Source organism: Rhineura floridana, chromosome 8 (assembly GCF_030035675.1).
Source record: "Rhineura floridana isolate rRhiFlo1 chromosome 8, rRhiFlo1.hap2, whole genome shotgun sequence".
NCBI lineage: Eukaryota > Metazoa > Chordata > Lepidosauria > Squamata > Rhineuridae > Rhineura > Rhineura floridana.
Genome location: NC_084487.1, coordinates 22,565,683 through 22,591,658, shown reverse-complemented (window position 1 = coordinate 22,591,658; position 25,976 = coordinate 22,565,683). Strand labels below are relative to the sequence as shown.

At 43.5% G+C, this 25,976-nt stretch overlaps 1 protein-coding gene and 1 non-coding gene across 10 annotated transcripts in view; one reads left to right on the top strand and one right to left on the bottom strand.

The window, feature by feature from the left end:
* The window catches only part of CALD1 (caldesmon 1), a 284,763-nt gene that overhangs the window by 55,186 nt on the left and 203,601 nt on the right, over positions 1 to 25,976 (top strand). The window contains exon 1 of one of the 9 annotated variants that reach the window (XM_061638521.1): positions 23,049 to 23,119. The exons of the other annotated variants lie outside the window; for them this stretch is intronic. The gene's annotated coding sequence lies outside the window, so the exon portion shown is untranslated. Of the gene's footprint in view, positions 1 to 23,048; positions 23,120 to 25,976 lie in introns of those variants that run through there. 9 annotated transcript variants of the gene reach the window in all.
* Positions 1,135 to 1,253, bottom strand: LOC133363423 (5S ribosomal RNA). The gene has a single exon (XR_009757672.1). It is a non-coding gene; the product is annotated as a 5S ribosomal RNA (ribosomal RNA).

Below are 25,976 nucleotides of genomic sequence, written 5' to 3'. Positions count from 1 at the left end.
TTTAAAAGACCTCTGCACCAGTTGTGGAGAGTCCCTCACAGAACAGACAGTATTGGGCTAGAATAAGGAAGTTTCTTAGCAAAAAGCCACCTACTTCTTGTTACACTTTCTATGAAAGTTTTATCTTAGCAAGAAGCAGGATCACTACCAGGTTTGAGGAGGTCTTAGGCAAGCTGCTCTGGCTTCTCTCTCCCCACCATGCTGCCAGTCTCTTTCTCTTGTAATTGCCTTCCTGCTTTGCCACTTTCTTCCCACCCTGCTGTTGCCCTGGGTGCTCTTGTCCAATTTACCACGGAGCAACAGGAGCAGGACACTTCCTTTTTTTAACATCCAAAGGTAACATTTGGGTAATCAGACCACACAGCAAAGCACCAGCTGAGGTGCCCACCATCTTCATTTCTCTGCAGTGGCTCTGATTCCCACACCTGGGGCCTTGGTAATTTACTGTGCAGTGTGACACACACACCAGCCCCCTCTAATGTCACACCCACGCCATACATTTAAACTGCGTTTATAGCACTTCAGCAACCATGGCTTCTTCCCTCATAGGATCCTGGGAACTGTAGTTTACCTCTCACAGAGCTACAGTTCTCAGCACCGTTAAGAAACTATAGTTCCCAGGATTCTTTGGAGAAGTCATGTGCTTTAAATGTATGATTTGGATGTGACTGTAAGTACATTTAAATGTTTTTTTAAAAGAAAAAAGATGTTGTCGACTGGCATTGGCCATGGTATTCCTAAGTCAGCTGCCGGTACTATGCCTATTTCCACTATGTTACCAGCCCCCAACATTTGTCACTGTATCTGGCAGTCGTATCCCTGCCCCCCCCTCCAGGTTTCAAGCCTGCTGAAGTCTGTTCCACTGTTAAAAAAGATTTACCCTACAGTATTTTAACTTCTCTCTTTTTTGTTAATTAGACCCATGAGAAAATTAAAAACATGCCCACTTTTACAAGCCAATGTTATGAGAACATCTTTATCTCCATTATATGCTACCAATGAGAGTTGTGTATCTGATTAACACTCGTTGTTGTTGTTAGATGCTATTACGAGCCTATGAATCTTTTTTGGATATATTCATAGGGTTTTCATGGTAAGAGATATTCAGAAGTGGTTTACCATTGCCTTCCTCTAAGCCTACGGCACCTGGTATTCCCAGGCGGTCTCCCATCCAAGTACTAACCAGGCCTGACCCTGCTTAGCTTCTGAGGTCAGATGAGATCAGGTGTGTTCAGGGTAGTATGGCTGTAGTAACATTCATTACACCTCTCCAGTAATGATGACTCACCGTGAACAGCAATGTTATATTCAGAGGATAAACATTTTCAACAGTCCATTTATTTCTCTTCTCAAAGCCCAGCAGGGTATTAATTGTGATTTTTTTATGCAAAAACATTGTCCTTTCCCCATGGCTGAGTACAGAGCCGAGGATGTTCAGTGAGTGATATATAATTCCAAAGACATTCAGAGTACTTCTGTTATCTTTTTGGTGCCTACTGAAGACCTTCCTCTTTCAACAAGACTTTTAAGTAGAGACCTTATCCCAGTCTGCATCTGAGTTGGACTTGCTTTTTAAGATGTTTTAAAAACTTTTTAAAGAGATGTTTTTAAGGTGTTTTGTGTTTATATGCTTTTAAAGATGCTTTGTTTTTATATATTTTAGAGTCTGTATTTAAGACTTTTTAGAGTGTTTTTAGTGTTTTGTTTGCTGCATAGGGCTCCTTCTGGGAGGAAGGGCGGGATAGTAAATAAATAAATAATACTTCAAGATTCCTCTTTTGCTTCCCACCTCCTGAACTTGATATGAAAACACCATAAAAGCCAGAACTCCACAACCCACGAGCCCCCAGGCAAAACCAGCAAGTGAGCAGCAGGTGATGTGGCCAACAGTGGGAACAGCACAGCATATCCCCAAGAAATGCCACATCACACGTAAGGGGAAAAAACATTAAAAAAAACTGAATAGTTTCTCTTTGAAACAGCCATACTTCACATCTATATCTGCCTTAATACTACTCAGTTGATTTGACTGTCTACATTATGAAGGGGGAAAATTAGGATGTGTTCAACTCAAACACATTGTCATGTGGATGCCCACCCTACAAAAGAATGCTTGGGACACTGCAAATACGCAGAAATGGCTGGTGTGAAAGTGCCCTGTCTCAGTCCCAGTGGAGGCTGATCCCTTAGGGCAAATGAGGCACTGTCCCACCAACTTCTATCTGACCTCAGTGGGCCTCCCTGCCTCCTTCCTTCCAACCAGTCCAGGGGCTGGCACTGGCTGTCAGTTGCCTCTTCCTTAGTCTCAGTGTTGCCTCTTATAGAATTCAGCAGGGAGGAGGGTGGTGACAGAAATAATTGGCTGTGTTTATCATTGGCTGTGGTTATGCCTGTCATTGGTTGTGGCTCCACCTACTGTTGGCCTCCTGCCTTACACCCTACCAGTCTGAATGGACAACATCAGCCAGCACTGCTCAGTCTTCACCACTGCCTTCTGACAGTGGTGAATATACCCACACTCATTTAATAGACTGAACGTATGCCCTCATTTTGCATTGCTACAAAATATTGCCTAAAGTGAGAATAAAGGTGAGTTTGGGAGTTCCTGCTGTTCCTTTTTAGCTTTTAAGCTAAAAAGAGGTAATCAGACCAGCAAAATGTATAGGGAGTCAGTGATGGAGGGTTTGCATGTACCTTGGTAGGGTAAGCAAGGAATTTTGCTTCAAGCAAAATTTGAGAGCATTTGGAGGTTCCTGCTTGGATAAAACATTTGAGGAATTGTGAACATGTGCACATGACAACTATTTTTTAAAAATGAACTTACTACTTTAAAATGATGAAATAGGTGCAGGAGGGTAATGTGAAAGGGAAGGGGCTGATCTTCAGCAGGAAACTGGTACAGGCCCTTTATCCAGATTGGGAATGTATTCCTGATTGGGCCACCACAGCTGTTCTTTCTTCAAAATAAAAGCAGCATGTTTAAGCACAGTTTGCACCCCCCCCTCAAGTGTTTATTGTAATGTGTTGTTTGGGCCCAAATCAAGCCAGAATAGAACAAAATGTTGGGAATTATATTTTGCAGCTTGACCAAAAGCCAAGTTCTAATCAGTACTTCTATAAGCAGGACATTTTTGAAACAAAATGTTGCAATGCTCAGTGCTCCTGTTCAGGGTACCAGCCAACCATGCCTTCTTCTAGGATACTCCATTCCATTCCCCTCCCCCTGGTTTTATTTACTAAATTTGAATTTATAACCCTCCCCCTATTCCTTCAGAAGAAGCCCAGGGCACCCTCCCTCCAATAGTCTGTCAGCAATCCATGGCCAATGAGCATGCTCAGTCTTCATTGGGTTATCCCTCCCACTGATTTTTTGTACTTCTGCAAGCCTCCGGATTCCCTCAAATATGCCAATACCTATTTCTTGTGTGTGGATGGTGCCGTTTACATGTACAGCAGTCCTTTCCCTCTGATGATGATGATCTTTCCATATCATAGACAGATATATCATTCATTCCAACCCCCTTTTTTCTATTAAGTAGGTTTTCATTATGAGACATTAGTGATATGAAACAAAATGTATGGAATGCTAAACATGTCTTTGGGAACGCTGCAGAGTAAAGCTGCCTCCTGCCCAGCCAAAGACACAGCGGGAACCAATAATGTGGCACCTCCCCCCTGTCTTCCTCCTCCCTCTGCACAATGGTTCGTTTCATTTTTTCATAATTTCCCTGAAATGTTTTGGCTGAAGATTTGCAAAACAAACATGGCATAATATCCGCCCTTTGATATCTTGCCTTCAAACCAATCCATCACCCTCCCCACCCCAACCTCCCAAGATACACTCTTCCAAGTCTTTCCAATTTTCTTTCCAACTTCACATACAGCATATGGGTCACACACTCTTCTACTTTTAGCCATGGAGTTAGATGTACATCTGCAAGAATTTGAACATAAGAAGCTGTCCCACACTAGTCACTCATTTGTTGCAGTGGCCGCTGGTGGCTCAGTGTCAGTGGGGCAGTGGAATCCGGTCCAGGCTTTAGTCTGAACTTTCAAGGCACTGTCCAAGGTGCTGAAGCACCTTGGACACCTCCTTGCAAGTTGGGAACTAAAACCTGGAGTGGATTCCACTGCCCTATTGACATAGAGCCATCAGCCACCACTGGTTTGCTATCTCTCCTAAGGATGGGGTACCTGTGTCACCCCCCAGATGTTGTTAGATTCCAACTCTTATCAGGTCCAGCCAGCATGGCCAATGCTCAGGGATATAGGAAATGTAGTCCAATAACATGTGAAGAGCCACAGGTTCCTCATCCCTGGCTTACCCTGACTACCTATGGCTTTTCAGGGTGCCAGGCTGAGATCTTTCCCAGCACTTCTTCCTGAGGTCCTTTCACTGGAAATAATGATCTGCATTCAACTAACGCCTACTCAGAATAGACCATTTGAAATTAATGAACCCAAGTTAGTAATGTCTGTTAACTGTAATGGGTCTACTCTGAGCAAGACTAGTATTGAATACTACCCACTATGTATTAAACCTGGAATCTTCTGCATGCATAGAGTGTGATTTGTCATTTTGCTGGAGGATCTGCATAACACTATGTCATATAACTGCCGTGCAAACAAATCAGAGTGAATGCTCAATAAACAAGTCACCTGGAAGAGCTCTAAGGCTCAACCAATGCTGTAGGTGCACTGTTAATCAGGTTTTATGAATGGAGAACAGACTACAGATTTGCTGGCAGGAGTTCTCCCTGCCTGTTGTTGTATCTGTCAGTTGGTAACATTGGGTTGCATTCAGCTAAGCCCTATTCAGCATAGATGTATGTATGGACTGCCTTCAAGTCGATCCCGACTTATGGCGACCCTATGAATAGGGTTTTCATGGGAAGTGGTATTCAGAGGGAGTTTACCATTGCCTCCCTCTGAGGCTGAGAGGCAGTGACTGGCCCGAGGTCTCCCAGTGAGCTTCATGGCTGTATGGGGATTCAAACCCTGGTCTCCCAGGTCGTAGTCCAACACATTGAAATGAACATGTCCATTAACTTCAGTGGGCCTACTCTGAGTAGGAATAGCATTGAATACCACCCATTATATCTGTGCCAGATTTGCGACTTAGATTTAGAGCTGTCTGAAATGGTGGCTTTTCTCTACTTCCAGGGCAAAAGCACTCTCTTCATTCAGCCCAAAATGTCCCCTGGGCTCCCCCTAGTTCTCTCTCTCTCTCTCTCTCTCTCTCTCTCTCTCTTTCTCTCTCTCTCTCCCGCCACTTCTCACACGTGTATTTTCTTCCTGGGAATGTTCATCTTCAGAGCCCCTCAAAATATCTGAAAGGAGTGGCACTTTTTCCTAATATGGAAACCTTTTGAGAAAAGGACTTCTCTTTTGACTCACTCCTCTCCCCAGTGGTGACTGGTGCCCATTAGGACTGGTGGAGTGGAAGGCAGGGAGGCCAACAGTAGATGGAGCTAGAGCCAATGACAGGCATAGCCAGCAAATCTATATTTGTCCCCAACCTCCTCTCAGCTGAGTTCTACCAGGGGCAATACTGAGACTAAGCTGGCAGGGATTGCCACCCTCTGGACTGGTTATTAGTGAGAAGGCAGGCAGGTGTAGGCTGACTGAGGGCAGACTGGGGTTGGTGAGTCAGTAGCCCCAATGGACCAGCTTCTATTGCCTATTCCAGATCACCCACAGATAAGACTGAGGTAAATTTGTTAGCAATTAGTGTAATTGTCATTGATCAAGATTAGTGTAATTGTCATTGATCAAGTCAGTGGGATGAGGCACATATAGCTTGTTTAGGATTGGTACTAATTCCTTATGCTTTGACAATTGTACTGATAGGTCATAAATTTACTTCAAACTCACCTAATGACTTTTCATCCTTGCTTCAAGCCTGTGACTGGCTTGTCTTTTCCAGTGCCTTCATGGATGTCCAGTTCACCCAAGTTTTTGATCTCTTTAACCATGCTCTCTTGGTTGTATCAGAGCAGAAATATACATAACCTTCTGTATAGTTTTGCTTAAAATAATAATTAAAAAAAACCTGTGTGAACCTTTCATGAAACCTGGACTGATTTTTTTAAAAAGACCCAAGAGATTTTCACATGTTTTGATATTATTCTGAACATTTGAGCTTTTTGGGGCTGTCAGTCTCTAAAGTGTTAAATGAAGAAAACCCAACACTGATTAAAAACTTGTATTTTCAACTATAATATTTTCATGGGCAGCTGAAAGGTAGAGCCAGTGCTGTTGGGACTTGTAAGAACACATAAAAAAGGATAGTTATTCAAAAGTAGCCCCATACATCTCTGTGGCATAGGGATTTAAACAGATAATGTTTATGGGAAAGAGTAAGCAGGTTCTATGATGTGTATGTGCATTTCTTATGCTTTTTTTTGCCTGTGGCTTGTGCTTTGTTTTAAATGTGAGCAACAAGAACTTTGACCCTCCCTTTGAAAATAACCGTAAACTTCTATGATGGAAGAAGGACAATAGATATGGAATGGGAAAATGAAAGTTGGCAGGGAGGACCTGAAACATGAATGGGGGTCCCTGGTGTCCTCCACGTGGTTTTATTTATTTATTTATTTATTAAATTTATATCCCACCCTTCCTCCAAGAAGGAGCCCAGGGCAGCAGACAACACATAATTAAACCAGTAAAAACAAAACATTTTTTAAAAAAATCTTAAAAGCAAAAGATCTTTAAAAACATTTAAAAAACAATTCCAATACAGATGCAGACTGGGATAAAGGTATCTACTTAAATGGCTTGTTGGAAGAGGAAGGTCTTCAGTAGGTGCCAAAACAACAACGGAGATGGCAATCACATATGCTTGACCATTAGCAATAGTGGCAGGGGCTGATGGGAACTGTAGTCCAACAACATCTAGAGCAGCTTTTCCCAACCTTTGAGTTCCAAATGTTGCTGGACTACAGTTCCCATCAGCTCCAGCCAGCATGGCTAATGGCAAGGAATGATGGGAATTGTAGTCCAGCAACATCTGGGGACCCAAAGGTTGGGAAAGGCTGATCTAGAGGGTCACAGGTTCCCCATTCATGGCCTAGAGCTTGGGAGAGGGATTTCAGTTCACCCTGGTGGCAGCCTATGAGGAAGTGTGTTGAGAAGCCCTTGGGGAGAAGAATCCTCGAGAAAAAGTCCTCTGTGGTCAGAGGCAGTATGTGTCTGAAGACCAGTTGCTGGAAACTGCAGGAGGGGAGAGTGCCCTTGTGCTCAGGTGCTGCTTTTGGGCTTCCCAGAGGCGTCTGCTTGGCCAATGTGAGAACAGGATGCTGGACTAGATGGTCCTTTGGCCTGATTCAGCAGAGCTCTTCTAATGTTCTTAAGCATTCTCAATCTGAACACAATGGAGCAAGAGGAAGATTTGTCTGCTTCAACATGGCTGACCCCCTGAAGCAGACAACCCGGGGCTGCTACTTACGCATTGCTAAAAAAAAAGGAAAATGTATTGCCAAAATAAAAGACACAGACTTGTTTAAAATTTGCATGTGCTCATTTGTTTGCATAGGTGTAAATGTAGAAATCTATCATTTAAATCGGGGTGGCCAAAATGGTGCTCACGGATGCTTATGTGTCCACAGATGCCTTCCTTGGTGCCCACAGGGTTCCCTTCCATGTCCTCCCCTCACTGAAATCAGGCTTGAAAGTAGTATTCTGTTGTGGCCGATGGAACAGGTTGCTATTCGTGTGCCCACTACAGTTTCTCCAGTTTGCAAATGTGTCCGTGGGCTCAAAAAAGTGGGCAACCCCTGATTTAAATAGTCATATAATACATCTCACCATAGTGGGGAAAATAGTGACCAGGTGATCTGTGTGCCTGTTCAGTCTGCTGTGTGTATTCCAACTGTTGATGGGTGGCTTCAAGACCTTTCCTGCTTTCTCTTCTTATTGTTATTTTTAGATTGGGCGTGGACTTCAAATAGAGGGCTGTCATATGTAATGTAGAAAACTTGGCCATCTTCAGTTGACCTGGTGAAGGGGTTTGATGCTAAGAGAAGATTCGCCAAGCACTAGGGGTCCATCCCTATCTTCATGCCTTTTTCCTAACCCTTGGAGTCCAAATGCCTCCTTTGAACCGCTTACTCCAGCATTTAGATGAACGTAGGAGAAGTGAATCCTGGGCAAAGGACCTTTTAAGCAGGGGGCTAACTTTGCAAGCCTATTAACACATTTGTCAAAAAGGGCTTTTCAGATTCCTGAAGCAATTTCTGTCACCAGATTCTTCTGTTCTAAAAAGTTATAAATTTACTGTTTATGTTGGCTCGTGCATGAGATATTTGCCTCAGGCTGTTGTCCCACAAAAACATACAGAACACTATGCCAACAAAAGTATGTAAAAATAGACCTAATGTACTAAAATAACTCTTAAAGAGTGCCCCCCTTAAAACATGCCAGGTTTTTGATGTCACTCTGATTAAGATTGTAGTCATTCACAATTATTTGAGAGCAAGATTCACTGAACGCAGTGGAACTTATGTGCATAGAGGCAGCCAGTTAAGGGGTTCAGAATTAGCAAGAGGTGGGATCCACAGGGCTAGTTTGTTGGCCTGACATGTCAAATGAGGTTCCCTAGATCCAACTTCTGTGAAACTTCTGTAAATCTTTAGACTGAGGCCACAGCGGCACTATACATTTAAAGTGCTGTTATACCACTTTAAGCAGTGATTGCATCCCTCAAAGAATACTGGGAAGTGTACTTTGTTAAGGGTGCTGAGAGGAGTTTTTAGGAGAGCCATATTCCCCTCACAGAGTGACAATCCCCAGAATGGTTTAAGCACCAGTCCCTCTTCCCAAGGAACTCTGGGAATTGTAGCTCAGTGAGGGGAATAGGGAGCCTTCTATCAACTCTCAGCACCCTTCACAAGAATTCCCAGGATTCTTTGGGGAAAGTATTTAGTGTGGGGAGGAGGTAGCCTGATATTTCTCCTCTGGCCCTGCTGGCCAGTTAGCTGTGATAGGATTAGAAGGCAAGACAATAAAATACTTTAGTAAGGAGTAGTAGTTTCTTTGCGCTACTTCCGTATGTTTCTTCCTGGCACTTAGCCACCACCTTCAGATTATCTTGGCTCTTAAAAGAGAGATATTACCTGTACTTGCCATCTGTATAGTGGCAACTCCCCCCCCTTTGTGTTGAGCTACCACTTCAATGGGGCATGTTCATGAGATGTGGAGGTCCACTGGTCTTACCAGAGGTGAGGACATTGTGGCCTTCTAGGTGACACTGAACCACAACTCCCATCATCCCTGAGCATTGGCCATGCTGGTTAGGGCTGCTGGGAGTTGGAGTCCAACAACATCTGGAGCACCAGGAGTTCCTCAACATTGCTGTAGATTCCTCAGAGCTGCTGGTGTTGAATGGGACTGTTGCTTCACATGCATCCAAGTTAGGAGAACCAAGGTGGGCTCACCAAGGTAAAGGCTAGAGTCTGGATTATTATTTTTCATGATCATAATCACCCTATAATTACTTAAATGATCCTGAAAAAAACCCCAGCCTGCATAGTAACATACCCCTGAAGAGTTAAATATTGGAACTTTGTATTATGTGCTAGAGTTAGAATCCACCCTTTGGGCTTTCCTTTGCTCTGCTTTTCAGTTTCAGTGTTCTCTATCCAGCCACTAATGAAAAAGCATGTTTGCTTACAGTAAGAAGTAAGAGTTTGTTAATTCTGCACTTATGATGATGAGTAGAGCAGGACTGGCTGCTTATTGCTAAATGGTGAAATAAAGAGATAACTTAAAGTGATGTGAAAAAATATCTGTTCTAAGTTACCCTTTACTCTTTTCAATCACTCACTATACTCACAATCATAGTGGCTATTTTTTCTTTTTCTTGATTAATTGATGGCAAAGGATGCAACAAGTCTAGAGGAATAGAAACACTGCTGTTGACGATAGAGTTAGCTAGCCTGCTGGCCACCTAGGCTGTACCTTGGGCCTAATTTCTTATTTTCCAAATGTGTGCAGCTCAACGTGAGGCCTTTTCAGGGTTTCTGGGCAGAAAAATCAACCCAACAACCAGTTAAAAAAATTCCAATTTCTTTAACAGTTAGTTTCCAATTGCTTAATTAGGCCTTTATAAAGTAATCAGTTTAAAAGTTTTCCTTTGATTGTCCAACAGGAAGGAAAAAGTAAAGGTCAGGAACAAGACTAGGGAGGCAGCCTCAAAGAGGAGTTAACACCTTTCCACCCCTTGTTCACTGTACCCTTAACATCTTTTTTTCTTTATAAAACAAAAATATGACAGTCTAATTCCTGGTGTTTATACTAAATTTCCTGTTAACTTGACCTTTACATAGTCCATTCTATAAGTTAACACACTCTCTGCATGGAGGAGGAGTGCCTGGTTCTCATATTCTCTCCACTAGTGGGGTGTGTGGGTGGATTGGCTGGTGCTTTGTGCCTCTCCCCCTCAAATGCCCCACCTAGAAATGTGGCTGCCGCACCTAACAAGGAAGGTTGGCTACAGGGCTAGGTTCTCCCCTCCCATAATTTTATCCTCCCATCAAGGGAAATAGTGACTAGCCAAAGGTCACCCAAAGAGATTTGACCCTTCCTAGTCCTAGTCCATCACTCTAACTACTATTCCTGGTTGACTCTCATTACATAACACAGCCTCAAAGTGTGGCCAGATTTTAGTGCTGCCTAGATGAAGCAAATCTGATCTCCTTCTCTTATGGTCTTCCTATAAGGCATGTTGATGTCACCAGGGTGTGGGTCTTTGTTGGCTTCAGGTAAGGATGTTGGCTTCAGGAGCTGCAGTTCCCATCACCCCTGCCCATTGTCCATGTTGGTTGGGATGGATGAGAATTGGTGCCCAACAACATTTGGAGGGCCACAGGTTCCTCCATATCTGCTCTAAAGGGGAAAAAAAATTGCCACAGCAAGCAGATGAACGGCTATTTACAGATTTCGTCTCTGGTGAAGTGGACACCAGGAAGGGGGAATGTTTGGTCCTCCAGATGTTGTTGGACTGCCCAGAGACCATGACCAATGGCTTGGGATGTTGGGACTTGAGTCCAGCAACATCTGGAGGGCCATAGTTTCCCCACTGCTGGTGTACACAATCCCCGTCAGTATGATGCATTCCTCTCTAAAGATTATGCTGAGACAATGAACAAACCTATGGAAGTTTTTTTTCTGTAAAAATAAAACACAGTTCAAAATCTTTCCTCCCTCTGTGGTCATCTCTCTTAATCCAGCAAAGAATGAAGATCTGGTTCATTCAACTATTTTTTTTTCCTCCTCCAACCTGGCACAGCTATGCACCTCTAGCAGACATTTCTTGTTCAAAACCTGCTCCGGACCAGGATGCACAAACCATAATGCGCTCTGGAGGTGGTTTAGTGAGCACTGCTGTGAGCAGAGATAGAAGAGAACACCATTTTATTATCTCTGTGAGCATTGGACCTTAAACAGGATTATTTGTAATATCTAATGAAGTACATTTGCATGGAAGGGGTTTATGTGGCGTATCATATCAGTTTACTGTGCATTTGTAGCATCCACTGGGACTCAACTGTAAACTCTTTCCATTTCCTTTTTTTCAAACACAGCAGCATTCTTCTGTCTTTTCCAGAAGCCAGTCTCATCTGCCAGTCTGCTGTGAGCTCAGAGCCCGAAACAGGCAGGGTGTGGGTGTGGGAAGTCTCAGGCACTGAAGACAGAGTGGGAGACGTTTCAGCTAGGGAAGGCTTGAGAAAGGGGAAAGGCGGTTGTATGTAGCAGGGAGGATTTTCTGGTGTTGTTCCTGGGAGACAGCAAGGCATTTTTAAATAATAGTTGTGTGCCCAAAGTCCTAGCTTTTAGACATCCAGTGGACACAAATGGACAGACACATAACATTTAACTGATGAACCAAGAACAAATTCAGATTGGAAGCCCTTGAAACCCTGGCTAGAGGTACGAAATGTTAGTCAAATTGAATAGAGACAATTGAATATAGGAGCATATTGCAATAATAATTATTGAAATATTTATCCCATCTTGACTGAAGAGTTCAGGAGATATTACAAAATAGGTCAGGGATCTCGTTGGACAATAGCTCCCATCAGCCCCAGCTGGTACAGCCATTGGTTAGAAGTGACTGGAATTGTAGTCCAAAACATCTGGAGGATCAAAGTTTCCTTAACCTGAGATAGGATGACTATACCAAGGTCCAGCGTCAACAACCGGATCATTGGGGCATTTGCTGGAGCCCATGCATCTCAGCAGGGTCCACAAAAACTGATGTTTTGCTTGCCCCCCCCCTGCACCTGATACCACTTGGACCACATGCTGGTGACAGCACTCCTGCAGCCGCCAGCCTTCCCCTCATTTGTGAGGCAGGCTTACCTGGCAGTGGCTCAGTAATGGAACCTGCTTGTAGCTCATTGCACTGCTGCTGCTGGATGTGCATGCAATATCCATGCAAGGGGGAGACTGGCTGCTATATCACCCAGGGATGGATGACTCTTGTCAGTTTTGTTTTCTCTCCATTTCTCATTTTTTCAACTTCAGGTTCAGTTCAGAGCTTGGAAGTAACTACTGTAGTTACAAGTAACGAATTACTTGTAATTTACAGGCATACCCGGCTTTAACATACGCAATGGGACCGGAGCGTTGTATGTAAAGTGAAAATGTACTTAAAGTGAAGCAATTATCTATGCATGTACTGCACTGCAATTGCCACTAGATGGCAGCGGCATCATGCCATTAAGTGTCTGTCATTGCGAAGCATGCGTACGTTAAGCGGGGTATGGTGGCGTATGGAGCATGTATGTTATAGCAAGGAGACATTAAGTGAAGCGACGTTAAGCAGGGTATGCCTGTATTATTTTTTTGAGTAACGAGTGGGTAACTTCATTACATTTTGTTGGTAATAGAACGAGTAGTAACTTCATTACTTTTGAGGAGTAATTGTAATGTTTCCAGCATTACTTTTGCGCATTACTTGGGGGGGAGGGAGCAGGGGAAGTCTTCTGCTCCACTGATTTGTGAATAAAAATCATGTGCTTCAAATTGGGTTTCTGTGCAGCATTGTTCTTCCTTCATGCTCTATGGGTGCTTGGGAGGCGATGAGGGAGGAGGTGGAGAGTGAGACGGGGTGGAGAAAACCAATTGTTTAAAAATTGACAGGAGTGGAAGGAGAAAAGAGCTAGAGGCAATATATATATACAAAAATATGTGTATTGGGGTATCATCATTACTGGGGGTGGGGTGAGGGGATGTGAGATTCTGTTATGCCATTCTGTTAATCTTATGGATAAAAAAAAATTCTGCTACCCTCTCTCTCTGTGTGCTTATTTTTAATGTTGTTTTCGGTTACTTAGAAGTGCAGCAGCCAAGGCCAGCACCTTGTAGGCAATTAAAAAGAAAAAGTAACTAAAATGTAATTGTAGCAATTACTTTTGAGTAAAAGTAATCAGTTACTTTCAGAGCAATTGTAATTGTAACAGCAATTACTACTTTTTGGGGGCCATGTAACTGTAACTGTAATTTATTACTTTTTAAAAGTAATCTTCCAAGCTCTGGTTCAGTTCACTCCCTTTCTGCATCTATTTGTGAGTTTTCATTTAAAAGTATGCAGCAAAATTAATATTTATTTATTTATATTATTATTTGATTTATATCCTGCCCTTCCTCCTAGCAGGAGGAATCATATGCATATCATCTTATGTATTTTTGTTCACAATTTTGCCTAATGTATGCATCCTTGCAAGCAGTGTATTGTAGTCCCGCATGTTATTTTCATGAACATACCCCTTTTTTGCACACATTATGGTTGGAGAACTTAATTGCAAGACTTAGAGAAGTGTAAATGTCAAGGGATAGCTGTATTCAGTTTCTTTATTGCTTTGGGAACAACAAATTGAGTAGGTTTGCATTAAAATGGGACCCTAGAACAGAAGAAGAACCTGCTGGGTCAGACGAATGGCCCATCTAGTCTAGCATCTTGTTCTCACAGTGGCCAGCCAGTGGCCCATGGGAAACCGCAAGCAGGACCTGAGTGCAAGAGCACTTTCCTCTCCTGTGGTTTCCGGCAACTGTTCCCTGCAGCTCTGGGTTTTAGTCCAAACTTCAGCACCTTGGACAGCTGCTTGAAACTTCAGACTAAAACCAGAGCAGATTCCACTGCCCCACTGACATGGAGCTACTAGCCACCACTGGGTGGGGATCAGGGTCTCCTGAACAGCATTTGAGCCCTGACAAATGCTTGACTCTGCCCACTTCCAACGCCAGCCATACCCCAGTTGCTAGGGCAAGCACCTGGGTGGGACCAAATATACCAAGTCCTCCCTGCAAACTCCAGATGTGTGTACCACATGGAAGAGCTCTTTTTTTAAAAAAAATATGAACGTTTGATGGCTTTGAACCCATAAAGCTGCATCCCGGAGCACTCATTTAATCCATCCTACATTACAAGGCATGCATATAGCTCATCCGATAGAAAAGGGGTAGATCATGAGAGCCAGTGTGGTATAGTGGTTAAGGTGTTGGACTACGACCTGGGAGACCAGGGTTCGATTCCCCACACAGCCATGAAGCTCACTGGGTGACCTTGGGCCAGCCACAGCCTCTCAGCCTCAGAGGGATGCAATGGTAAACCCCCTCTGAATACTGCTTACCATGAAAACCCTATTCATAGGGTCGGTATAAGTCAGGATCGACTTGAAGGCAGTCCATTTTCATTTTCCATTTCCACACACCATATATTTAAAACCCATTCAACACACATTTAAAGCACATAACTTCCCCCAAAGAATCATGGGAACTGTAGTTGGTTAAGGTTGCCTGGAATTTGTAGCTGTGTGAGGGGAAACCACAGTTCCCAGGATTTCTTGCAGGAAGTCATGTGATTTAGATGTATGTGGAATATCCTTTAAACGTATAGATCTACCCAATAGAAGTTTAATTGACCCCCGAATGAATGACCCAAGCCATTGCTATGTAACAGAGAACCAAACTTGGAATTCTCTCTCCCCTCTCCCTCCCAATTTATTTGTTCTAAGCCTGCTTTTTCTATATATACACAGTAAGAAGCAAAGCAATTATTTTCAGAAAATAATCAAGCCACAATGCATTAGCATGACATGTCTGAGCAATTTCTTGCCTTTAATGTAACATGACCACTATGGTACACATGCCGAGCGCTGTGGGTTATTATTTTGGCATGCAATGGAAATCTTTGTTGAAATGGGATGTGTGTGTGTACGGCCATTGTCTCTCATTTGTGTTGCTTCTTGGCATAAAAGAATGTGGTTGAAAAATATGCTTTCTATGACTAAAAAAAAATCTGGGCACAGATGAAATTCTTGGAGCTGATTTCTGCAATTGTGGAAGCCTCTTCCCATGAGGCTTTAGAGGAGTTTGGATATGTACTGTAAGTAAATGTTTATACAGGTCTGGTGATACAGAGATGGGTACAATATGGCCTATGAGCTACATGCACTTGCTTAAGGAGGCCCTTTTAGATGGCTTGACAGGCTGTGAGGTTTTGCTTTCATATGCCTTTCCTTTTCTAAATGCCATGCTGGGCTTGAGCAGGAAAAGGTGCCATGATAACCCCTCCAGCTGCAATTGGCTTAGCTGCTCTGATGTCACAGAGAAGTATTTTCCTCAGGACTGCAGGCAAGGGAGGAAAGGGTTAACCCTCCCCCCAAGCCTGCTCTGATTCTGTTCATCGGGGTGGATGCATTTTGTGGATGCTAGACACTTTATTTTTCCTCCATCGGGGTGGTGAACCTTTTTGCAGCCCAAGGGCCACATTCCCTTCTAGGCAGCATTCTGGGGCCACATGTTGGACGGGGCAAGAGGCAAACATTAGTGGAGCAATACATGCAAATATTACCTTTGTACATTTGCTGGTTTACACACACACACCCCTACCTACCTACCTACCTACCTATCTACCTCTCTCTGGCTTTTACCCAGGCAAGCAAGAAGCATTATCAGAGTTCAGTTTAGCCAGTCAAAAATAATTGAGGTTGGTCCAACTGAGGAGGGGGGGTGGCCTTTGGAGAGCCCTGAGGGCCAGATAGCAAGACCTGGAGGACCACATCCAGGTCGCCAGCCTAAAGTTTCCCACCCCTGCTGTACATTATTATTGTTTGATGCAACTATTTTTTTATATATAGAAAATTTGCATTCTAAATGGAAACACATTTTAACACCACGTCCAGTTTGGCTTGTACTCCTGTTGAACTGTGTGTTTGACCCTGTGAGCACCCACAGGTGAGTTCTTGTAAACAGAATTCTTGTGAACAGGACCGCTTGCTGCAAGCAGCCCCATGACTCAATTCTGCTCACCTGGCTTGAGTTCTGTTTTTCATTGGCTGCCAGCTACCTATCCCTGACCTTCATAGTGTGTGTGTTTGTGGGGGGAGGGGATCCCTCCCCTTTGGAGACGGGGATGGAGAAATGGGTGACAGAGACCTACCTTGAAGACAGGCCTTCCCCAACTGCAGGCTAAGTAGAGGAAGTGACACAATAGAGGAGAAACTCAGTGGATCTCTCCTACCTGGAACAAAGTCCTCCACAAACTGCTACCCTGTCCTCAAAGGTGAGTTTTTACCCGAGTAAAAACAAACACAAGCAAGGGAAATCCTTTGTCCTTCGTAGAATATTATTGCATTTTTATCCCAAGGAGCTCACAGTGGTACACATGGTATTTTCCCCAGTCCCCTTAACAATCGTGTAAGGTAAGTCAGAGATGTCTGTTGACACCCCCCCGGTCACTCAACAGGCTTCAAGATGGGGATAGAAGGGAGGATTTGAACCCTGGTCTTCCTGGCCATAAGTCCAGCACTGTAACCACTGCACCAGGCTAGCTGTCTTTAAGACAAGCTGTGTTGACATCTTCCTTTCCTACGAAATGTGTCTTGGCTCCATTCCTCCTCCCTTGCCCCTCCTCATCTCTTTTTGACCTCCTCTAGTTACACACAGGCAGGCAAGGAAACGCGGAGGCATAATTAGAGTTCAATAGTCACCATTGTTTCTTCACAGAAAGTTATGACTATGATGGCTGCTGCCACAGACCATTATAATAATGATATTGTTGGGCATGTCACAAAGCCAGCAATTCTCAGTTTTCTAGGCCCTCAGGCTAGCCTGAGTTGGCTGTGGAAAGCAGAAGGAATCCTTTCCAAAGCAGCTCTCTCGCTGCCAGGTGGAAGAGTTTGCCACAACAGTGAGTGACTTTCAGCAGGTTGTTGTGTCAGCACTTGATGTCTCTCTCTCTGTTAAATAGCTGCTAGGGTTTTTCCTCCAGCCCTTTTCATTTCTTAATTACACTTTACGGCCTTTTAAAATTAAGAACTGCCACAATCACATGTACCTGGTTACAAGGCAGGCACAGATCAAACAACTGTGTAGTGTTTGCATTGCTACAAATATTCAGAAAAGGAGGCAGCAGCTGGAGGGTGTGTGTGTGTGTGTGAAGGATATATACAGGGGTGCTGCATATACTCCAGCTGTCCCTATTTCCTAGGGGTAGTCCTTTTTCCTGGATTCTGTTAAATTGCGTCATTATTTCATCCATGTTTTGGGTATGCTTTGCAATACTTTGCTAGGCTTTGTCCAGACTGTTGCTAAATTTGCGGGTGGGATTAAATTGCATATCAGAAAATTCAGGTTGCGCGATTAAAGTGGTCTTTGCTCTCTTGTGCAACAGACCCACTTCTGAACAAGCAAAAAGACAAACTAGATTTCTTGTGGTAAGGACAGTGATAGGGAAATTGGAAATTGTGGGATGATTGCTTGACATGATGTTGTATTACCTCCCCACAAACAAATCGGAATGAATGCTCAATAAACAGCAGGCGTCATATAACCTCCCCACAAGCTTTGTAGGAGCAAAGCAGGAATGCTCAATAAACAGCAGGCGTCATATAACCTCCCCATAAACTTTGTAGGAGCAAAGCAGGAATGCTTAATAAACAGGTTGTCCGGAAGCAGCCTTTATCTGGTTTGCTACATGTGGGTCATTCCTTATTCAGATCTTAGGCTGCAGTCCTGATTGATTGATTGCGTTTTTGCCCTGTTCTCCCTCTGAAATCTTTAGCAATTTTATACACACATATCTGGGAGTAAGTTCCAGTTACTCCTGTGTAGACAAATATAGGCTTGCATTGTTCACCTCCTACCCCAGGTCTAGAGAAATTAAAACTGCAATCCTATATACATTTCCTTGGGAATCTCATCAGACTGTTTATTTTCAAGTCAAGCAGTGAGAGATGGCATGAGGGAGGATGCATGAATAGGGCTAATGTTTTTCTGGCATATCTTTTACCAAATGAACAAACACCTTGGATTTTAAAAAGTGTGGAACAGGCTACTGCAGAGGGAATGTAACATAAAGTGGATGAATTGGAGCCTTTAGCAATGTGTAATGTGGGGCTCAGGAGCAATGATGCGTAGTAAGACAAAAGGGGTGTTACAAGCATGTGCTTGTTTCCATCAATGAAATGCTGACAGGTTTTCTGTTAGTGCTCCACAAGACAGGAGGCATCAGACCTGCACTGCAAAACAGAAGACTGTGGGCAGGTTTCCATCTCATCTTTTCTGCAATCTTGTTCCAGAGAGAGCTGGCAATTTCCGTGGACTGAAGGTGGACTGGAGGAAGCATATGGTGCTAGCCTAGCAAATGCATGACATGCTTCCTGGTGCCAGCCCTACTGTTGGGCAGACTGAGGTAGTCCCCTTAGGCAGCAGATGCTGGAGAAAAGGAAGTGGCAACAAGGTGTTAGAGATCAGTGTGTGCATGCCATCTAAGCAAGCTAGCTATCTTCAAGTGTGGTGGCGGATGTTGTCCCATCACCAGTATTGAAATAAACTTCAACTGCCAGTCTGGTCAGCTTCTGTACCTGGAATGGTAGAGCGTGCCATCTAGTCCTTTGCCTCAGGTGGTAAAATATCTTGGATTGGCCCTGATGCTTTCACAGTGACTGTTTTCAGGACAAACCAAAAGAGGCTGAGGAAGCATATACACTGTGATTGACAGGCCATTGTTGCCAAGTGCTTCTGTCATTACTTCCTGTGAGCTCAATAAGAACGGTCCTGACCCAACTATGTGATGTAATAATAAAAGTGAAGAATAAACATGTGATCACTCAAGCTGCCTCACCCCAAGTCAAAACCTTGATCATGTCTACTCCAGAGACAGGCCCTTCAGGAGTTGGACTCCATCAACCCCAGGCCAGCATAGCTAATGGTCAGGTACCTGGATATATAGCTTGGGACCAGGATACCTAAAAGTTCCCCTTATCCTCTACATACCCGACTAATCACTGCATACTGCAAGAGAGGCCATCCTGCAGATACCAGTCTCTTAGGAGGTCAGTTCTGCAAAATGTCGGCATCAGACATTTAGTGTGGCGGCACCTACCTTTGGAACTCCCTCCCATTGCATGTCAGATAGGCACCTTCTCTGGTGTCTTTCTGGCACCTGCAAAAGATATTCCTTTTTCAATGAGCCTTCCAAAATCTTTATCCCAGTTGGCATCTGTCTTGGAATTGAATTGATTTGAAGTATGTGCTGCTGTTTTAAACTATTTTTATATTTATAACTGTATTTTTAAAATTGAAACACACACACACACACATATATGCAATTGTTTTAACTGTTTTTATATAGGTTAATTGTTTTATATATTTTATTATATTGTAAACAGCTTTGGAATGATGCCTCATGAAAAGCAATTCATATCCCTTAATAAATATTAGACAGGTGCCATCTCTGTTATCTTTTCGGTGCTTATTGAAGACCTTCCTCTTTCAACAAGCCTTTTAAGTTGAGACCTTATCCCAGTCTGCATCTGTGTTGGAATTGCTTTTTAATATGTTTTTAAACCTTTTTTAAAAATGTTTTTAACCTTTTAAAAAAAAGTTTTGAAAGCTTTCTGTAAAAAATGTTTTTAAAGATGTTTTGTTTTAATGTATTTTAAAGTCTGTTTTTATGATGTTTTAAAGTGTTTTTAGTGCTTTTGTTTGCTGCCCTGGACTCCTGCTGGGAGGAAGGGTGGGACATAAATCAAATAATAAATAAATGAATACAATGATGATGGAAGCTGTAGTACAGGAACATCTGGAAGGCCACAGGCTTCCCATTCCTTGTCTACTTGTACAGGCAGCAGGGTCCTTCTTTCCCACAGTGACCCAGGCAGATGCCTCTGGGAAGCAGGACATTGAGTCAATGGAAATGGAAATGGACTGCCTTCGATTCCAACTTATGGCAACCCTGTGAATAGGGTTTTCATGGTAAGCAGTGTTCAGAGGTGGTTTACCATTGCCGGCCTCTGAGGCTAGGAGGCAGTGAGTGGCCCAAGGTCACCCAGTGAGCTTCATGGCTGTGTGGGGATTCGAACCCTGGTCTCCCAGGTCATAGTCCAACACCTTAACCAGGCTCGAAGTGACCCACAAATAGGAATGACAAAAGCGGCTAGTTTGCTAGGTTGCCGTACCTTAAATTCAGTGAGACTGGGGAGCATTCCAGCCATTTGATAATGTTATTTCGTAAGCAGATTATTGCAGTGCAGAGAGCAATTGCCCACTGGGCTTCCCAAGGAACAGATAAGAGGAGAAATATTCTGAATGTCAAGTTATTTGTACGGTCTGTCATGTTTACAGGGGATGTCAAGATAGCTTGTGATTTAAGTGTAATGTTGAAAGGGAAATTCCCAGCCTTCAGAATCCGAGTTCATCTAGCGCTGCGGCATTCACAGTTTTAATACAGCATGTGTGTTTAGGCATTGTGTAGGAACACAGGAAGCTGCCTTTTATCAAGTCAGACAATTGATCCATCTAGCTCAGTGCTATCTATGTTGACTGGCAACATCACTCCAGAGTTTCAGGCAAGGGTCTCTTCCAGCCCTACCTGGAGATGCTGGGGATTGAACCTCGGACCTTCTGCATGCAAGGCAGTTGCTCTACCACTGAGCTAAAGCCCTTCCCCAGGAAATGCCAAGGACATACATAATATTCACATGTAGACTGTTTCCATCTTTTATAACTTGAAAGCAGTTTCCCCACCCATCTCCTGAGTCCTGAGCAAGGGCTGAGCAAAAGTGGCTTCTCAAAATTCTTTGGGGACGGATAGGGAGACCTTGCTGAATGTTCTCAGGGTTGAAAAACAAAATTCTCCAACAGTTTCTTATGTGTGTGTGGTATCATTAGAAGTGGCGGCAGCAGCACGGCTTCTTTCTAAATCTCTCTGGCTTTTCCCTGCTGCTGCTACAAGCTGGCAGTTGGCCACCATTTTGTATCTCCTGCAATGCCTCATTCCATGGCATTGATCATGATGGGGCAAACTGCAGAAAATAATAAGAGAATATTGTGCAAAATAGTCCTTTTCTTCAGAAGGGTTCTAAACAAACAAGCAAGAAAGCAAGCAGATGTCTCAGAAAATTGTTTTCTGATTTTCTCCCCCTCAGCTCTAAGTGAAACAGTTTCCCTCTGTTCTTCTTTTGATCAAAACTGCGGACAGATGTTTTACCACATTTTGGTTAAATATGGCCATGTGGGGCTAAATTCGGCCCAAGGGCCAACAGATCTCAGGCATATCCAAGATTTCCTTCCTTCCTTTACGAAGCCCAAGATAGTCAAGCACTCTGCACTCCTTGTATGGGTAACTGGTGTTTACTATTGAGCTTCACTGACAGCAGAGAGAGTACTGAGCTATCTGCTTACTGTAATGTAGAACCATTGGCATGCTTTAGTCAAGTTATCTGCTCTGTACTGCAATTTCCCTGAGCCTAAGCAGAGGGCTCTGTGGCATTCTGCTTAGTTGTTAAATTTGGCCCTTATCCGTGGACTTGGTTCCAGTCAAACATTTTGATAACCATATTAGGCAATATGGACACCAGCCAACAAGCAGAGAGCTTGTTGAGTTACTTACTGTTTGTGAGTGCTTCTTAACGTTTCCTTTACTCGCTCATTTTAGTTAATCACATCTCTGGGTTTCTTCTTTTAAACCAAAGGAAAACTCTTATAATGCTGATTTACTATTACATTTGGAAAAGCAAAAGGTATGAAGCAGTGGCTAATATATTAGATGATGAGGCTCAATCCTGCTTGGAACCCTTTTTGGTCCCTAATTCTGGATGGAGTGGGGTCTGACTGCATTTGCTCACAGAAAGGGAAAAGGCATTCTGCACATAGTCAAATAAACTCTTTTGTTGCACACATTGGCTTTGTATTCCTTAATTCTATGCTACCCATACTTAATTTTTTAACTGAGACCTTCTAGATCACAAATCAGCCTAGAAGCCCTTTCTGTGCCCTGGAGACACATCCTTCCCCTAATCTCAGATATAGGCGTTGGGTAATGGCAGTTAATGGAAGGGGAAGGCCAGGCACAGCACTCTCTGTATGCTAAAAGACTAATTCTTTGGTGTATAACATGTATAGTTCTGAGTGTTAATGCTATGTCACTTAAATGACAAACATAACATATATTGAAAGCTGTTGATTTATGGTGCTTGGTATTGCAGTTCCATGCTTAACTTGCAAACAATAAAGACCCCATTTAGGACACACACAGAGACAATATTCTCTGCAAGATTTAAAGGCCTCCTCTTCAACATTAAATCACACACAAAAATAGCATATTTAAAGATCATTTGTTGTGGCTACATTTTTATTTATAATAACTATAGCAGCATAATAACAGAGGCCAAGCAATCACTTTTTAAAATAAAAAAATACTTCTTTTAGCTTTTTTTGTGGGGGAGAGTTGTGTTTTATAATAACTCTCTTATGTGTGACAGTTTAGAATAACAGAGCATTTAAATCAACAAAAAAGCATCAAGAAAATAAATCAGAGTAATTAGGATAACTAAAATCATATAGCAATGTTTGTTTGGATATATATGTAAAATAATTCAGTAACAAATATATATTCTATAAGTACTAATGAAGGGAATCTGAGTGGTCTTTTGTATTTCTAGTTGGCTGAGTAGGATGCCCAGGTGTCCTTTAAAGACAGCAAGTCTTCTGTTTGAAGAACTCTCTGGTACAAGCAGAGGACTTGAAGTTACCCATCATCAACGGTTAGCACCAGAATAGCAGACTGAACAGTAACACAGGTCGCCTGGTTATAGTCTTCCCCGCTGTGGTGAGATGTATTGCATTTCTACTTCATTTATCGTAATTAGTTCTATATTTGCATTTATACATCGTGTTTGCATATATCAGTGGTGGGGAAACTTTCCCAACCCAAGAATTACATTGTCTCATGGGCAACTGTCCAAGGGCCACATGCCCATGGTGGGTGGGGCCAGAGGCAAAAGTGGGTGGAGCAACAGGTGCAAACTCTGATCTTTGCACAGTAAAAGTAAGAAGTTTCTGCATATAGCTGCACCTTTTTCCAGGCAAGCAAGAGGTATCATCACAGTTCACGGGCATATTCCAGCCATGCAAACGCACTCGAGGATAGCACAGCGCAGGGCCATTGAAGGCTGCAGCATGGGGATAAGGGGTATGGTCTGGGACGAGTCCCTAGGTGTCCCGTCCAGAGCCGAAAGAATGAGGCTGGAGTGTGTGTGCAAGTAAATCTCGTTTTATTAGAGTAATGGATACATCAAAGGCATTGCGCTTCATAGGAAACCCTACGCTAACTCACTAGAGTCCCTAACTATACTCTAAACATGCTCTGCAGCGTGTGAAGGAAGTTGACTCAACGACTCCCCACTGGGAGCGGCAGGCTTATATAGGAAATGTTTTCGAACGTAATCTCTGACTCCTTCGTAATTCCTGTCTTTGCCCTGTCCGTTTCTCGCGGCAACGGGAACGAGGAGACAGGGGATGCGCATCCAAGGGCTCATCTGAAGACACCTGCTCCCGAGCAACGGGCTCAAGGTCAGGGGGCGGTGCCACACTGGAATCCTCCTGGGAACTGCTTGGCAAGGGAGGAGCTGGCACTGTCTCTGAAGCTTCCCCCCACAAGTCCTTTGCATCAACTGGGGGCGGTGCGCTCGGCTCCTCGGAAAGGGCGTTACTCATGGGAACTGGCTGGAGAGCAGGCTGCCCCCCTCCCGCACGATCCTGCTCAGACACAACAATCCCCAACTCTGCTTCTTCTGGCTGTGGAGGCGCCTGAAACTCATGCCTCCCCCCTTCCTGTCCCTTCTGAGTTGGCTGCAGTGCAACACTAGGGCTGGGTAGAGAGGCCTGGAGGGTCACATTTAGCTCCTGGATCTGAGGTTCCCCATCTGTAGCATATGCTAATGTTAGGCAACTTTGTGTACTCTTTGTCCTATTTATTTATATCCTGCCCTTCCTCCCAGCAGCAGCTCAGGGCAGGAAACAAAATCACTAAAAACACTTTAAAACATATTTGGTGATGCAATTCCTTCCCTCCTTTTTTGGCAATGCATAAGTGGCCAGCATATGGCCAAGTTGATTACATTTGGAACTGGGTTCCATTTCCCTACAAAATCACAACTAAATTTGGTATTAGCTATAGCTTCCATATTATCTGCTATTGCTTTATTGATCAACAAAGCTGGCCCTACTATTAGGCAAGGTGGGACAACCTGCCTCTGCCAGCAGATTTCAGAGTGCCATTACAAGGCAGGGAACTGTTTATTATTTTGCATATTCAGATGTTTTTACTATGGGGGTGGGAGTGGTTGGGGGCAGAATTTGGATTTTCTGCCTCATGGGCCCAAACGTCATGGGCCCTCTCTGTGCAACAGATAGAGTGTTCGCTCTGGAAAGAGGCCCCCTGTCTGGGCATGGGATTGCAGAGTCAAATCCCCACTTGTGAATGAATCTGTGATTTATATCTTTCTTAAACAAGATCCTATTTGGGAGTGAGTGGCTGGAGCTTCTCAAAGATAAGTTTGACGGAAGAAAGGAATTCCCTTCTAAGATATTTCTCGTGTTTCCTGTATGTAGTCACTGATAATGGTGCTTCTGAGAGATTAGATTGCACGGGCATCAGAATGGGGAGAGGATTAATCTTTTGGAGGGGCAGGAGAAGTTTACATGCAAACAGTGCTCAAGATGAAGCATGTTGCCATGTGATGGATGTGTGTTATGAAGAATGCAGGGGAAGAGGGGACTAGATCAGAAGGGATTAAGGAAGATCATTTATGGCCTTCAACAATTTACACAACCAATCTTTAGTCTCTAGACAAAACACATGGCTGCTTTTCTCATGGTGATCATTTCCCCCCTCTTGCATCCATGGTGGATCTAAGAAACAGCTTATCCCAACTTAGAACGTGAGTCTGTTTAGCCGGGTACTGACTGCTCTTACTGACCGCAACTCTCCAGAGTTTCAGGCAGAGGTCTGTCCCATCACCTGCTCCCTGGGATCCTTTTCGCTGGATCATGCAGTTTGCATCCCACTGAACTATGGTCGCACCCAGTGGAGGCTGTTGACTCCAATGTCAGTGGAGCAGTGAATCCGCTCCGGGTTTTAGACTGGGTTTTAGTCTGAACTTCCAAGGATTTACAGGCCACAAATATATGTAAGGAAGTACGTAAGGACTTTGTACTCATTGGTCAGAACACAGGAAGACACAGGAAGGTTAATTTTAATGTTTCTTGGTAAATCACTTAGAGGTTTTCTTACAATCAAGTGTTATATAAATTTTGTTATAATAAAATAAAATAGATATTTTAGGAAATAATTGTATTAAATACTGCCGGCATGCTTTTCCTGATATCTCCAGCAAGTAAAAGGGTAGACAGAAATTAGCTGAAAAGTTAGGGGAGGGACCTAGAGCAGGGTTTGCTAACCTTTTGTGTTGTGAAAGTGCTGTGGGCGCCAGTCACAAAATGGCTGCCCTGGGGGCATGACACAAAACAACATGGCTGCTGTGTGGGTGTAGCATATTACAGAATGACTGCCATAAGGGTGTGGCATACCACAAAATAGCTGTCACATCTAAAATAACAGAAAAAGAGTGAGAACCACAAAATGGTACATGCATACCCCACCAGCCCTCCTGTCAGTGGGGAAA